General features: G+C 40.7%; 1 long non-coding RNA gene and 1 other non-coding gene across 2 annotated transcripts in view; both read left to right on the plus strand.

Annotated features, from left to right (window-relative positions):
* The window catches only part of LOC132488510 (uncharacterized), an 88267-nt gene extending 74544 nt beyond the window's left edge, over positions 1-13723 (plus strand). Inside the window, exon 3 of the long non-coding RNA XR_009531754.1 lies at positions 13458-13723. This is a non-coding gene — a long non-coding RNA (uncharacterized LOC132488510). The remainder of the gene's footprint in view (positions 1-13457) is intronic.
* Positions 6606-6709, plus strand: LOC132489567 (U6 spliceosomal RNA). The gene has a single exon (XR_009531972.1). It is a non-coding gene; the product is annotated as a U6 spliceosomal RNA (small nuclear RNA).
* Positions 13724-14227: the final 504 nt, after the last annotated feature.

The raw sequence follows: 14227 nt of genomic DNA on the forward strand, positions 1-14227 counted from the left end.
GTCTTCTTGAGTTGCAATCTTCTTATCCTCAAAGGGAGAACAATTGCATTTATTGTCCCAAGCACACAAATGGGCCAAAAGGAGAGATCGTACACGTAGAACTTAATGTGGCACTAAGAACTATACGAATTTGAGGTAATATTTTACCAGCCCTAACAATAAGGAGGCCTCCAAATGTGATAATCAGGTGAAAGGAGTCAATAAATCTAGGTTCTAGTCTTAGCTTTGCTACTAACTTGCTGTATGACCTGGGATCAAATTCCTTCACCTTTCTCATAAAGGTGTCACACTTCTAGTAAAGGCTTTGGGAAATCTCTAACATTTCTCAAAATTTACAGAGTGCCTTCTCCCAGCAATTAAATGCAGCCACCTCTAAGTTCTAATTCTCTCAGTGTACTTAGCGTGGCCAGAGATCTGCTGCTCTTCAATAAAGGAATGTAAGGGGACAGTAAGTATACACAACAAGTGGTATTGATATTACTTGTTCCATTTCTGTCTGAGATCTGAGGACATCCTCATGTCACTCATTAAAGGCACTATTTTGATTTTGTAGATGTAAGAATTGGGAGTGTCTGGAAATAATAAGGCCAGGAGGTTATTAAGTTTTACATTACAAAAAAAAACTCATTATAGTCATAGAACATACGTTTATCTCCTGGAATCCAGAGGAAAGTGTATGGATAGAGCCACCCAAACCAGTCCTACCACTGTAAAAACAAATCAAAGCACTTTCCTCACCCCCTAATTTTCTTTTCCTATTTATTAATTTATTGTTCATTTATTTTTTGCTCTTGAAAAAGTTCTGTAACAATTTTTAGATTGACCTTATCAGTTGGAAGCACACGTCTTCCTCACTGGTTTGTTTGTGTACTGCTGAGCCAACTCTGCAAAGTATTGATGGTGATACCTTTTAACACCTTGGTCTTTGGTTGCTCCTTTTTTCAGAAGAAATGGAATACACTGTGAACTCTGCCGTCTTTTCCCTCATTCACAACAGGTCAGCATGACACCAATAACTTTGACTGAGCCAGTACCTGTAGGATTTTGGTGGTCTCGTAACTAATGGTTATACGTATTCATGTCTAATAGTAGTATACTCTTGTAGGTTAATCTAGAGGCATAATTTAGGGTAATGTGGCAGATGGGGGGGACAGGTAAGAGGACAAGGAATAGAAAACACATCAGAAGCATGGCAAATTCTGCTTTCCAATATCTCCCTCATTACTGTTGCTTTGGGGATATGCCCAACTCTACCTAGTTCCAACCAACAAAGTACAGAGTTTTTGAAACGTGTCCTGAGATTTAAACAAAAAGCTAGTATAGTTACAGGGTCAAGAAAATAAATAACAAAAGAGCTTATTGTAAGAAATCATTATTTCACTATCATGACTGACATCAGAATCTGTACATAGGAAACAATCATAATGTGTTCCTAGAACTTAGAGATACAGATACTCTGTGAAGCTCACACACACACACACACACACACACACACACACACACACATGGATGAGATTGGCTATCGGCAGAAGTTACCCACTCTAAGAGACATTTGTACCTATAGTTTAAGAGACAGGGTATCTCTCAAATGAAATCAGAAAAAAGTGGGATTACTCAAATTCAAACAAGGTGACTTAAATATATTCTCATGACTGGAATGTAATTAAAGGAAGATGCAATTTTTAAAAAGTATTATTTGGACTGCATTAATAAAATGTCTCTGGAAGGGTACACGAGACACGGATAACTTAAGTTGGCCCTGGGACAGGGACCTGAGTGACTAGGGGACAGGGCAAGAGGGAGATTTTTCACTGTATACCCTATTGTACTTTTACATTTTGAACATGTGAATGAATTACCTAATAAACAAATAAATATTTAAAGGACTGCATTTATAGAGGTATGATTGACAAAATGGAGTTTTTACAAAGGAAGCCAGAGTGTACCATCTATCAGAGTCTATTCATCCAGCTCTATCTAATGATGGAATCAGAATATTCTGGTTCCTGGAAAGGTGATATCTATCGAGGACAAGAATGATTTCATGGGTTTTGATGAAATATCCTTTAAGAATATTCACCTCCTTCAGATTCTGAGTTTACCAAGCAAGCTTCCAATTCCTGGGAATGGGGACATGGGGAGGGGGTTACCCTGCAGGATGAGCACAAGTGAAAGATAAGGCTGGAAAGATAGAACCTTCATCGTCAAGTATTAAATCCTTTTTCTAGCTTATCCTTCACAGTCTGGTGGGTGTGGTTAGTGTAGCTCAGTCCTTGTTCTCAAAGTATGTTCTCCCTTTCCTGCCTGCCTAGTCAATTCTGGGTAAACTGATAAAATTCAGTTTCTGGACCTGAAATGCTAGGGGACCTGCTTGGCCCCCACCACACCCCATTCTCTTACCTCACAGCATCTGTCACACTGCACTGGAATTGCCTGCTGATCTCTCTCTCACTGGGCCATTGGCTCCAAAAGGGCAGGGAGCCTCTTTTATCTGCCACTGTATCCCGAGCACAGCGCCTGACAAAACATAGGCCCTCAATCAGTCATCCCGTGAACGAGGTGCTGCTCTGAAAGCCCAGGCTAGGATCACCGGACCTCCCTCTTTGAGTCATTGATTTCAACATCTTTATGTCTCTAGAAATCCTCTCACATAACTTCAGCTTTCCCCACTATTCAGCTGACTTCCAAGTTGTTCTTTCCAAGTAGCAGCACTTTCTCTCTACATTTCCAACTACTTGCAGCTCAGAATGTTAGCCTAGGAGCTCTGATACCAATTTTCAGATGTACCTTGGGCAAGTCACTCGCCTTCACTCAGCCTGAGGTTTCTCATTGAAAATAAAGGCACTAGTCACTAGATAATCAATACGGTCACTTCCAGCTCTAAAAATGCTATACTTCTACACTGGTAGAAGCACCAGTCAGCTGAGTTTTTGTCAGCACCTCAAACTCAGTGTGCCTGCACGGGAGCTCGCACCAGCCCTTCCTGCTAACTCTTGTCAACGGCTCTGTCATATTTTAGTCATTTTGGCTGGAAACTCTCTGGGCATTTTTGCCTCCTCCTAATCTAGTCCTCCATATCCAAGGAGTTGCAAAATTTTATGAAAGCAGCCTCTGAAACACTGTCCTTTTACACATCTTTTTAGGATTTTTATTAGTTGTCAACAGCAGGGTTATTACTGCCCAGCATTTCTCAGTGTGGTGGAGTCTTTCATCAGATGACCACTGCAAACCGTAGCTCCAACTAAGTTAAACCCAGCTTTCTCCAAGTATTTAAAATAATCTTGGCTTAAATCGGCATTCAAACTGACCTGGCTTTAAGAAAATTAAGGAAGAGGGGCTTCCCTGGTGGCGCAGTGGTTGAGAGTCCGCCTGCTGATGCAGGGGACACGGGTTCGTGCCCCAGTCCGGGAAGATCCCACATGCCGCGGAGTGGCTGGGCTCGTGACCCATGGTTGCTGAGCCTGCACGTGTGGAGCCTGTGCTCCACAGTGGGAGAGGCCACAGCGGTGAGAGGCCCGCGTACCGCAAAAAAAAAAAAAAAAGAAAATTAAGGAAGAAACATGTAGCGTCTGCTTCAAGGAATCTTCTAATTTCTTTCACTTCAGTCTTTAGATACCCTCTGGAATTTAAAAGCAGTAAGCACTCTTCTCTTTCAGGTCCTAAGTAAACTTAAACTAAAAGGCAAAGGTCATAATGATAATATGTGATAATGTCTTGATACATGAGTATATGGCAGGCAATTTTTGTTAATGGAAAAACAACTGCATCTGTTCCAGCCCAGTCTTTTACTTTTAAATAGCAGCTTTATTGAGATATAAATTCACATAGCATAAAGTTCACTCTTTTTTTTTTTTTTTTTTTTTTTTGCTGTACGCGGGCCTCTCACCGCCGTGGCCTCCCCCATTGCGGAGCACAGGCTCCGGACACACAGGCTCCGCGGCCATGGCTCGCGGGCCCAGCCGCTCCGCGGCATGTGGGATCCTCCGGGATCGGGGCACGAACCCGTGTCCCCTGCATCGGCAGGCGGACCCCCAACCACTGCGCCACCAGGGAAGCCCAAGTTCACTCTTTTAAGGAGTACAAGTTGGTGGTTTTTAGTATAGTCACAGAGTTGTCCATCCATCATCACTAATTCCAGTACATTTTCATCATCCCCAAAAGAAATCCTGTACTCATTAGCAGACACTCCCCTTCCACCTCCTCCCAGACCCTGGCAACCAATAATCTACTTTTTATCTATTGATTTACCTATTCTGGGCATTTCATATAAATGGAGCCATGCAATATGTGGTCTTTTGTGTCTGGCTTCTTTCAATTAGCATAATGTTTTTAAGGTTAACCCATATTGTAGCATGTATCAATACTTCATTCCTTTTTTTTCTTTTTAACATCTTTATTGGAGTATAATTGCTTTACAATGGTGTGTTAGTTTCTGCTTTATAACAAAGTGATCGGCTGTACCTATACATATATCCCCATATCTCCTCCCTCTTGTGTCTCCCTCCCACCCTCCCTATCCCACCCCTCTAGGTGGTCACAAAGCACAGAGCGGATCTCCCTGTGCTATGCAGCTGCTTCCCACTAGCTATCTATTTTACTATTCCTTTTTAAGGCCAAATAATATTCCATATCTGTTCTATCCATAGATAGATTTACCACATTATATTTATCTATTCATCAGTTGATGGACATGTATAGTTTTCATTTGGGGCTATTATGAATAGTGCTGTTATGAACATTTACATACAAGTTTTTTTGTGAATGTATTTTTTCATTGATCATGGATGTATATCTAGGAGTGGAATTGCTGTGTCATATGTTAACTCCATGGTTAACACTCTGAGGAACTGGCAAGCTGTTTTCCAAAGTGGCTGCATGAGTTTTACATTCCCACCAGCAATGTGTGAGGGTCCCAGTTTCTTCACATCCTCATCAACACTTGTAAGTCCATTGTTTTTGATCATATCCATCCTAGTGGGTGTGACATGGTGTCTCACTGTGGTTTGAATTTGCATTTCCCCAGTGACTAATGATGTTGATGGTCTTTACATGTGCATATTGGCCATTTGTACATCATCTTTGGGTCACCTCAGTCTTAGGACAGATAAAAATTAAAATACCTTTATTTAGAGAGGAACTGATGCCCGTTTATAGGAACCAACAGCATTCTTTCAAGTGAGGCCAAATTAATAGTTGTTTAAAAATGCAAAGGGGGAATACTTCTTTAAATATATAGCATAGGACTCTGGGGTTAAAAACACACTTTTATCTTTAAAAAGTTACAAAAGTTAACCTCAAAGCTAAGTGATTTCTCTTAAGGAAAGCTAAGGAAATTTCTCTTTTAGAGCAGAAAAATAAATAGTAACTACTGCTCACATCAAGAATTAAACAATGGGCTTGTAAGAGACATTACCACCAATATTCCTATCCTTTGGAGGAGCCTCTGAGACTTGCTTAGGACTTAGTAGATAATGTAACAAATCTGCTGTTTCGAAAAAGACAAAGTTATCATTTTAATATAAATGAACCCACAGAGAAAAACTCAGTTCACATGAAAGATAAAGTATAAGGGGAGGGGGGCTATCATACAGCCCTGCCCCTGACAGTGCTCAATTAATATTTGTTGACTGAATTAATTTGAAAATAACTTCCACTCTACTTAATAATAGCTACTATTTACTGAGTGCTTAAATGTGCCAGATTAAGAGCTTCATGTATGTTATCTTATTCACTCATCTATGAGGAAGTATTCTTTTTTTTAAATAAGGACAAATTTTATTTATTCATTTATTTTTTAATTTTATTTATTGATTGATTGATTTTTGGCTGCGTTGGGTCTTCGCTGCTGTGCGCGGGCTTTCTCTAGTTACAGCGAGCAGGGCTACACTTCGTTGTGGTGCGTGGGCTTCTTATTGCTGTGGCTTCTCTTGTTGCGGAGCACGGACTCTAGGCTCATGGGCTTCAGTAGTTGCAGCACGTGGGCTCAGTAGTTGTGGCTCATGGGCTCTAGAGCGCAAGCTCAGTATTTGTGGCACACGGGCTTAGTTGCTCCGGGCATGTGGGATCTTCCCGGACCAGGGATGTGTCCCCTGCATTGGCAGGCAGATTCTTAACCACTGTGCCACCAAGGAAGTCCTGAGGAGGTATTCTTAAAATAATCTCAAATCTCATGTAGATGAAGAAATTAAGCCTTAGGGAGGTTAAATAAATTGCCCAACGTCAAACAGCTGCCAAGTGACTGACAGAGGCAAATTCAAATGCAGGCACAGATTTCAAAGCCTGTGTCCTTACCTCTCATACCTCTTGATTTTCTCCAAATTCTCAGGGAAATACATATTGCAACACAAGGTATATGTGTAATCCAACTACATTCAATATCAGATACTCTCCTGTAAGCTTCATGTTGTGTCACATGCTTCCATTTATCCTTCAGGATATCTGAGTGTTTCTTCTGGGAGTTATTTATCAGATAACTGCCCTTCTTAGGATAACACTGTACCTATAAAGATTGCGTGGTAGAGTCTTTGACAAATTGAACTTCTACAGGTCAGCTATAGCTGAATGCCAAAGACAGGGAAAGACCAGAACATAGTATGAGCACTCCAATGCCCGCTACAGCAGCATGTATACTAAAATTGGAACAATACAGAGATTAGCATGGCCCCTGCACAAGGATGACATGCAAATTCATGAAGCGTTCCATATATTTATGTAAAAGAATGAAATTAGAACATTCTCTAACACCATACACAAAAATAAACTCAAAATGGATTAAAGACCTAAATGTTAAGACCAGATACTATAAAACTCTTAGGGGAAAACATAGGCAGAACACTCTCTGACATAAATCACAGCAAGATCTCTTCTATCCACCTCCTAGAGTAATGAAAATAAAAACAAGGATAAACAAATGGGACCTAATGAAACTTAAAAGCTTTGCACAGCAAAGGAAAGCATAAAGTATGAGCACTCTAAACAAGCACAGGAATGGCTTAGGTGTTTTACTGAGAACTTTACAGAGGCAAGAGAAGGTACTTTAGCTGTTTAGGTGGAGCTGTTTCCCCTGAACTTCAATCAAAGAGAGGAGAACATAAGGAAGGGGATGGATGCTCCACAAGGGTCTATCCTATGGGGATGGTTCTGGAAATAGACTACATATTCATCCCCACTTGAGTCCACCCTTAAGACTTTTCGCAGGGGCTAAAATAGCTCCACTCACCCTGCTGAAAAAGGTGCCTCACATTTCCCTCTGAGTTGGCACTTCCCTTTCCTAACCCAACAGCCGCTAGCACTGGTGGTGCTGGCCAGTGGTGGGCCACATCTAGTCAGCACCCAAGAGTGAGGAAGGCATTTGGCCAATTCCAGAAATGGTGGAGAAGTTACTGAATCACCATCATTAAGTTATATAACGTCAGTGCCACAGAGATTTCTTTGCCCATGAACAATTCCTGATTTTGCAGGAAATATCCTTGGATGCCTTAGTGGTGGGAGAGCAGCTTTCACTGGACCCTCTCCCTCGTCTCATTCATTCAGCCTAAATTCCTCTCCCATTATTTTTTCAACCTTCTTCTTAACTCTGACTCCCTGTTTTCACGTCTGGCCTAGATCCTCAAAAAAAAAAAAAAAAAAAAAAAAGCTATGAAATAAGAAAGGGATTGAGTGGCCAACAACTAGCAGATGGGTAAGGAAATTAAAACACATTCAGCATTGGGCTCTTAAGTGAAAAAATAAAAAAATTTAATGAATATTTCTTAAATGAATGAATAAATTTAGGATTTAGAGTAAATAAATTTCATCATAGGATAAAACATGCAGCCACTAAGAAGAATGTTTACAGAGAATTTTAATAACCTAGAGCAATTCCTATGTCATGATATTAAGAGAAAAAGAACAGAATATGAAATTATACATATAGTATGCTCTCAACCGTGATGAATACCTATGCATGTAAAATCCTGGAAAGAAATTCACTAAAATTTTAATAGTTACTATCCTTGGATAGAGATATAATGGGTGTTCTTTATATTCTTCTTTCTGCTTTTCAGCAACTTGTGCAGTTTTCTCTATGAGCCATTCTTACATTTATAATCAGGAAAAAAACCCATAAATGTCAATTTTTTCTTTAGAAGAAAAGGATTCTGTGTATACTGCAAAGAACTCTCTTACTGTCCCAGATGTTTTCCCTCACAGCCCCAGGAAAACTGTAAACCCTGCTCTGGGAGAACACCTCCCATGGCCACCTGGCTCCTCTGTGTCCACACAAGTGATGATCTGGCAGGGCGCGGGGATTAGCGTGGGAAGGCATGTCTGTCTGTTGTGCACTTTGCCCGGCTCTCTCAGATCTGTGCTTGCTGTTTCACTCCCATCTGTCTCACTTGTTGCTGGTGAGGAATTTCCCCAAATTATCACTCCCAGCAGAAGGCATTTCTCTAGCTAGGCCTTGGGAAATGGAGACGTAACATTTGCCAGTTTTCTGTACCCCTCTCTCCGATTGGCTTGGGCTACATCCCAGGAGAAAGCACTTATCCCCACCCCCATCAAGATCATTTAAGTGGCAAAGCTCCCCCCACAGTCATGTCACGTTCTCACTAAAGAAAGGCCTGCCTAAATAGAATTATTCAGAATTTGCAAGCTTAGGGTCCAGGTAGGAGCCAATTTTAAATTTTTGCTTAGGAATCCTAAATTTCCATTTCTGCCAGGCTGTTCAGAATTTAAAAGCAAAACGATATACTAAGACTGAGGATTGTAAGGCCTGAGCCACAGATGTTCAGCCGTAAGACGGAAATGAAATGATCTGAGAGGCATGAATGTTTAATGAGGCCTGATTTAGAAATGACAGAATATGTAGCCCACACATGGCCTCTTCTAGAAAACTATCTTGTTCATGTGAATGTTGACGCATATCAACGTTCCCCAGAGAGCTCATCTGCCACCTGAGACGGTGTACTTTTCTGGCCCAGCTCTGTAGCAGCCGAATTACTGACTCAACAACCAATGTATGGCTGGGAAATCCAGTAATCCCAAATTCTCATACACAGCCAATTAAAATAAATGTTTACTACTATAGGACAGATTCCTCACTGACTCTGTTTAGATCAACTTGTAATGTTTCTTTGTTGTCCTTGTTTCTCAGGTCCAAAGCCGTCTCTAGCCTCCACAGGCAGAGCAAAGCAATTCCTCCCTGAGTACCAGTGCACCTTGTTAATGCCTCTTTTACAGCACTTGTTACATGCCTGTAACAGCTTGTTTCCAGATCTGTCTCTATCACCAGACTGAGACCTCTGGAGAGCAAGGGCTATAGGTGCTGTACCAGAGCACAGTGATTGCCGCTTAATAAATGTCTGTGGAATTAATTGCCTAATCAAAATGTTCATTTTTTTCCCCTCTCAGATTGATACCGCACTTTAAACAATGTTTAACATATTTGAGAGAGGCATATTTATAGAATTTTAGAACCAGGAGGGACCTCACTTTGTTGATGGGATAACCACGGCTCAGAAAAGCCTAATGACCCATACGAGTCCATCAAACGTTGCTGAGATCAGTGCAATTCTCTTTGCAAGAGTTAAATGAACTTTAGGAACATGGACTTTTATTTTACGTTCTGGGAATTCAAATCTGTAAAACTTTAATTTCCAGGTTTAGCAAAATGGTGCTAACAGGCCTCAAGAAGTATTTTAAAGGTGGATAGTATAGGTCGGCATTTGACCCAAGTCTGCCCTCTAAACTTGCAGAAGATACTATCAAGAGAAATCTTACTTTAATGTGTTAAAACTATTCTCATGAGTTTGTGGGACATTTTATTTTTATTTTCCATTACAGGTTTTAGATTTATAGAAAAGTTACAAAGGTAGTACAGAGTTCCTATATACCTGTCACCCAGTGTCAGTTCTCCCTAATGCTGTCATCTTACATTACCACGGTACATTTGTCAAAACAAAGGAACTGGGCTTCCCTGGTGGCGCAGTGGTTGAGAGTCCACCTGCCGATGCAGGGGACACAGGTTCGTGCCCCAGTCCAACGGGAGAGGCCGCAACAGTGAGAGGCCCCGTGCCCCAGTCCAACGGGAGAGGCCGCAACAGTGAGAGGCCCGTGTACCGCAAAAAAGAAAAACAAAACAAAACAAAACAAAAAACTAAGGAACTAACACTGTGTATTCCTATTAATGAAACTCCAGACTTTATTCAGATTTCACCAGTTTTCCCACCAATGTCCTTTTTCCATTCCAGGATCCCATCCAGAATACCACATTATGTTTAGTTGTCGTGTCTTCTCTGGTCTTCTCTGGTCTGTGACTGTTTCTTAGTCTGCTCTATGACAGTTTGTTTGTTTTTAGTTTTTATTGGAGTATAGTTGATTTACAATGCTGTGTTCATTTCAGATATACAGCAAAGTGAATCAGTTATACATATACATATATCCATTCTTTTTTATATTATTTTCCCATATAGGCCGTTACAGGGTACTGAGCAGAGTTCCCTATGCTATATAATAGGTCCTTATTAGTTATCTATTTTATATATAGTAGTGTGTATATGTCAATCCCAATCTCCCAAATTATCCCTCCCCCCCTTACCCTCTGGTAAGTATAAATTTATTTTCTACATCTGTGACTCCAGTTCTGTTTTGTAAATAAATTCATTTGTACCCTTTTTTTTGGATTCCATATATAAACGATATCATATATTTGTCTTTCTCTGACTTACTTCATTCAATCTCTAGGTCCATCCTTGTTGCTGCAAATGACATTATTTTGTTCTTTTTTATGGCTACCATGATAGTTTTGAAGAGTACTGGTTGGGTATTTTGTAGATTGTCCCTCAAACTGGTTTGGTCTTATGTTTTCCTCATGATTAGACTGGGGTTATGTATGTGTTTTTGGAAAGCATACCACAAATGCCAAGTGCCCTTCTCATCACATTACATCAGGATGTAAATGATATCCCCATGCTCTCACTGGTGAGGTTAACCCTGATCACTTGGTGAAGGTGGTATGTGCCAGGTTTCTCCACTATAAAGTTAGTGTTTTTCCTTTCCATTCTCTATTCTTTAGAAGCGAGTCACTAGGACCGGCCTGGAAGGGAAGAGAGGTTTATCTTCATATAGTATTTGGAATTCTTTCATTAGGGAGATTTATCTCTTATCCTCCCTTTATTTATGGAGATTTTAGTTTAGTAGATAATAAAAATTCCTTGAATTTGTGGGAAGTTAAACTAAAATTATAACTGTATAAGACAGTAAGTTTGGGCCGATATAAAGTAAGCATATGGTGTTAGAATATGAATTTAAGAGATAAACACCTCTTTGGGGGACACCACCATGGCTGAGAGAGATCACATCAATAAACTTTCCAGATTACTGAAATGTATTGCTTCAATCACCAAGAGCTTTTTTTTTTTAATATATAAATTTCTCCCATTCTTCTGGCTGCCTTTCTACGGTATATCATATGCTTTTATCTTCTTGAACAGAATATCCTGAACAAAAATTTAGCCTTTTTACAAAAATTGATCATGATACTGAAATTCACAGCAATGATGATGATTAAACTTGACGACCTCTAAAGCTTTTTCCAATCCAAGTTTAACAACTATCAGACAAGATTAATGAAGTTACGTCCCCAAATAACCAAAGACTTCTTGTTTTAAACCTAAGGTTTTTACTTTGGGCTGGGGTACAGTGGTCTCAGCCTTACTTCTAGATCAGTGAGAAGCAACAGGTGTTCACACAGGAGCAGGCAGGACAGCTCATACAAATCACGCAGGGAGGTTGTTAAAAGCCAGATTCTGATTCAGGCCTGAGATTCTGCATTTCTAACAACCTCCCAGGTGATGCAGTGTTGCTGGTCTATAGATCATTCTTTGAGTGACAAGGACCCAGGAAACCCTACATACCCAACTTTGTCGTCTGGCTGTTGGCAAGGCTTTAGGAGGCCAGGAAGTTCCTGGGACAGGGCAGAACTTTTCTCTCATGCTGCAAAGAGCTTTGAATAGACATGGATCATTCACAAAGTACAGTCAGAGCTTAGAAAAAGAAGGAGCTAGGTAACCAAAATAAATAACTCATTCTTCTAAAATAAGCCAAAGGAGGGAAAGAGAATTCTCTTCCTTAAGAGAACTACTTTAGAGGCAAACAGTTCTTGGACTTTCTGGTTCCTTTGATGTTGAAAAGAAGCACCCAGACTACATCAAAAGGACAATAAGCTAGTTTTACATAAAGATCAGTTTTGTGGAGAGAGGTCCACTTCCAGAACTTGAGGCTTCTTATCCTAAAATTACACTTGAGGATTTTAGGATGACACTAATGTACATTTTATATGATTGCTTCTATTTTCTTACAAACACAAGGTGGGTTTGTCTGTCCTTCAAGATCTAAGCCACAGCAGCCAAACCCTTAGTTGCTTTCAAATTAAGCTAATATGACATATGGAATCTACTTATTTAAATCTAAAGTCATTCCTCGCTATCCAAGGGGGATTGGCTTCAGGAGCCCTGTGGATTCCAAAATCCATGGATGCTCAAGTCAGGGTTTCTTTCAAGTCCTAGTCTTTCACCACTCCATTTCCATAGCTCAGAAAGATATTTTGCATACATTTCAAAATGCTTATCCCTGTTTACAATGTCATTAATAAAGCTGATTCTGCCAACTTGTGCCTAACCCTTGAGCAAGTTGCAGCTTTAATGTTATATCAAGTAATCATCAGAGGAAAAATAGCTGAGATTTGACCTCATTTCTTGAGTAGATATGTTTGTGGTTGTCAGCTAGCTAAGCTAGTGGTTTAGTTAATATTATACAGAGTTATTGCTAAACTCTTTTTCTCCCCAGATAATGACTAAAAATCAAAGTTTATAGCATGAATTGTTACCAGTTGATTAGATTCTGAATTTATCATACTGGGTAACAAATATTATGTGAGTTGATTTAATTAATTAATTAATTAATTAATATATTTTAAATTGTTTGGCCGCACTGCGAAGCATGTGGGATCTTACTTCCCCCACCAGGGTTCCAACCCGCACCCACTGCAGTGGAAGCACGGAGTCGTAACCACTGGACTACCAGGGAAGTCTGCAGAGTTGATTTTAGATGAAAAAATGACTCTGGTATCATTGACTGAATTATAAAAGGTAAAGAAGAAAAATGTTGACTGCTGCCTGAAAAAATTTAGCTTGGTAAATATATATCTAAGACAGTGGCAGGCACTATGGCAGGGTGAGGTGCAGCCAGCATAGTAGTGGGAACATGGGCTCTAGAGCTGTACTTCCAGGTTTGAAGTCTGACTCAACCATTTGTTGGCTGTATGACCTTGTGAAGTTGTTTAAACCCTCTGGATCTCAGCTTTCTTGACTGTAACAGGAATAATACTAGTACATAACTCACAGAGTTGTTATGATGATTAAGTAATATATGTAAAGCACCACTCACTACATGTTCGCTATTGTTATTCTTATTCATAGGAACTGGGGGACTTCCCTGGTGGCGCAGTGGTTAAGAATCCACCTGCCAATGCAAGGCACACAGGTTTGATCCCTGGTCTGGGAAGATCCCACATGCCGTGGAGCAACAAAGCCCATGCGCCACAACTACTGAAGCCCGCATGCCTAGAGTCCGCGCTCGGCAACAAGAAAAGCCACCGCAATGAGAAGCACGTGCACCTCAAGGAAGAGTAGCCCCCTCTCGCCACAACTAGAGAAAGCCTGCGAGCAGCAACGAAGACGCAGCGCAGCCAAAAATAAATAAAATAAATTTATTTTAAAAAAATAGGAACTGGGGCTTCCCTGGTGGCGCAGTGGTTGAGAATCCGCCTGCCGATGCAGGGGATACGGGTTCGTGCCCCGGTCCGGGAGGATCCCACATGCCGCGGAGAGGCTGGGCCTGTGAACCATGGCCGCTGAGCCTGCGCGGCCGAAGCCTGTGCTCCGCAGTGGGAGAGGCCACAACAGTGAGAGGCCCGCGTATCGGAAAAAAAAAAAAAAATAGGAACTGAAATGGGGAGAAGGGGAACTAGTCAAGACAGGAAGGCAAGTGTGGCCACATTAAGAAAAAGATGTTGAGAGCAAGTCCAGAAATGGGGAAGATAATACTTTCTACATCTGCTTCCTACATCAGGTATTCTCTGGACATGACTACAACACTCTTGTATATAACTCTTCACTATTTGCATGTGTGTTTGTGTGTGGGTGTAATATTTCAAAGTGATTTCCTATATATCATTTCATTTGATTAT

This window comes from Mesoplodon densirostris, chromosome 4, assembly GCF_025265405.1.
Source record: "Mesoplodon densirostris isolate mMesDen1 chromosome 4, mMesDen1 primary haplotype, whole genome shotgun sequence".
Classification (NCBI taxonomy): Eukaryota; Metazoa; Chordata; class Mammalia; order Artiodactyla; family Ziphiidae; genus Mesoplodon; species Mesoplodon densirostris.